This window comes from Camelina sativa, chromosome 8, assembly GCF_000633955.1.
Source record: "Camelina sativa cultivar DH55 chromosome 8, Cs, whole genome shotgun sequence".
NCBI lineage: Eukaryota > Viridiplantae > Streptophyta > Magnoliopsida > Brassicales > Brassicaceae > Camelina > Camelina sativa.
The window spans coordinates 11,616,530-11,619,324 of record NC_025692.1 but is presented as its reverse complement, the minus strand read 5'-3'; positions in this window follow the sequence as shown (position 1 = coordinate 11,619,324).

The window sequence follows — 2,795 nt, the reverse complement described above, 5'->3', positions numbered from 1 at the left end:
GGGGAATTGAAACACCCTGACTTCTATTCATTCCATACATCATCATTTCATACATCATTCATTCGTACACCACAAAGAAAGTCAGTTTCATATGTTCAGTGGGTTTCCTGCCTACATTGTCTCTGACAGGGACAAAACCTTCTTAAGCCATTTTTGGAAGGATTATGTTCAAGAAAACATGCACAAAAGTCAACTACAGTACATCCATCCACCCACATATATATTGCCAAGCAGAAGTTTCGAATCTCATCTTTGAGACTTATGATACTAAGATTTTACTCTATCCTAGCATGTTCAATTAACTTTATGCAGTTTTAGTACAGAAGGTGTCAATCCAAATGGGATGATGCTAATCACTTAAGATGCAATTAAGCAGTCACAAGTTAAGCTAGATTCAAAGAAAATTTGTTTGTCTAACAACCTAGAGTAAACTGAATGCAAAAACAGAAATAGACAACAAAACATATGCTAACATGCATAAGTAAAAGGAGAAACGAGTTGGAACATAAACTATAGAACAAGAGCAAGAAAATCTCAAATCTCAAATAACAATTAGAACGATAGAGGTCATAAGGATGAGAGTAATTGATGTAGGCAGAGTCACTTAGTATATAGAGTGTTTAACAAACCACAATCAAGCTATTCCTAGACAATGAACATCACAACTTAGCTAATTCAATCTCTTGATAGAAGCTACACAGACTCAATCACTTCCAAACCTAACTCTTGTCAGAGAAACATAATCAAGCAGGCATTACAAACAAGTTCATTCATGTCAAAAAAACACCCTAGACATCTAATCAATTAGACTATGAATGCAACTCTTTTGCCTTGTGGGTGTGGAAAATGCCTAAGTTCTAATCCCATATGAACAGTAAGAGAATCCTAATCCAAAAGAGAAACATTCAAATCTAAACTTAAACACCCTATATATTAAGATTCTCCACCTAATCTATCCCATCCTCAAGAACACTAACACGACTCAAACCCATAAATCATCATCACCAAGAAACACAAACCCAGAAAACATTAAAACAAGCATGATTAGATAGATAATAATCTAAGTAACAAGATTGATTAAAGAAACAAGCTCAAATTCTAAATAGATTAGGAGAAATTTGGAATACAAACTCAGAAAATGTTTTGGTGGCTACTCATAAACTCTAAGATAAAAGTAGTGTCCTTTGGGTAAAGACATAATAGTGTATTTATAGAAAAAGTTGAAAATCCTAAACCACAAAATGACAAAATAGATAAACGATACAGGAATCAGGTTGGTTGAGTCGCATGTCGTCCTCTTCCAGTTGGGCTTTGCGTTCGTCCTTGGATCCTCCATACTTGGTCTGACAGAGTGGGAGGTTGTCTCTTCCAGCCATAGCGGTTGAGTTGCATGGTTGGAGATGGTGTGGTAGAGTCGCAAGGTTGGAGACATTGAGGGTGCGCTCGAGTCGGAGAACGTCTTGATATTTTGTGTTTTTGTTGGATTTTAAGACTTGGTTTTGCCTTGTTTTGTTGGATAATCTTTCTAGGTTGTTTTAGGGGCATTTACATCTAGTAGTTTGTTTCTCAGGTTCTTGGAGTAACCTCACCACTTTTGGAGGATTGGGACTTGATTTGGTGCAAAAGAAGCATAGAAGAGTGAAGTGGAGAAGTGTCAAAGTTCTAGAACAGATAGGTGACCAGATCCTTCGGCCAGACCATGTCTGTAGCTCCTTCGGTGTCGCCCTTTAGCCAACGAGCGACTGAAGCCACTTCTCACGTCAAGACCAGAACAAATAAGCGGCCTAGCCCTTTGGCCAAACATCAACCACGGCAGTCCTTCGGTTAGCTCCTACCGCCGGGTCCAAACTCCGCTGTTGTCCTGCATCCCAAGCTGAGTTTGGAGCAAGAGTCCAGATGCAATACGCGGCTACTCCCTTTGGTCAAGTGGTGGTCGTGTCGCTCCTTCGGCCTTATCCTTCGACCAAGCCTTACCCGTTTCACTTTCCCGAATGGAACTCCAGATGGAATACGCGGTCTCCCCTTTCGTTCAAGCCCACCCCGTAGCTCTCCTTTGGTGTCTTGCTTCGGCCAAACCAAGACCGAGACGCCAGTTGACCCTCCGAGACCAGAACGAATAAACGGCTAGCCCCTGTTTCAAGGCTTGGGTCTGCAGCTTCGATCAAGCCTTCCCCGTAGCCGCCTAGTCTGCACTTGGTTCAGCTTTGATCCGGGTTTGATCCGGTTTGTCCCGAGTTTTCCCAGCTCTTTTCTATTTTCCTATAAATACATTAAACCTATTAAGAAGAGAGCTTATCTTTTATTTAGCAGCTTTTAGGGTTCTTAAACTTGCATATTCTAGGTTTGCGTACTTTTAAGTTTTCATTAGTAATCTCTTTTTCATTTCTTCTAATCTACAATCTCTAATTATAATTTTACAAAGATCAAAGCTTAAACCTTTGTCTTATCATGATCATGAGTGAGTAGTCTTTTAGAATCGTTGGGTTTTGGTAGATTAGGATGATTTAGGAGTTAGGTTATGGAGTTTATGGTTATATTGCTTTAGATCCTTGCTTATTAGTTGCTAATAAATCTATATCAACCTTGATCATGTTGATTTTAGACTTTAGGAATTTTACGTCCAGAAGGTGTTTGATGAAATTGCTGAACCAAAATTTTTAATTGATTTGCATTCCTTACCTTTGGAAATAGTTGACTTGGGTGCTTAGTGGCTATATAGACCTGATTGTAATGCTTTTTGATCATTTAATTGCCTTTGGAAGAAGTTGATGATTGATTGATTAATAAAAATATTA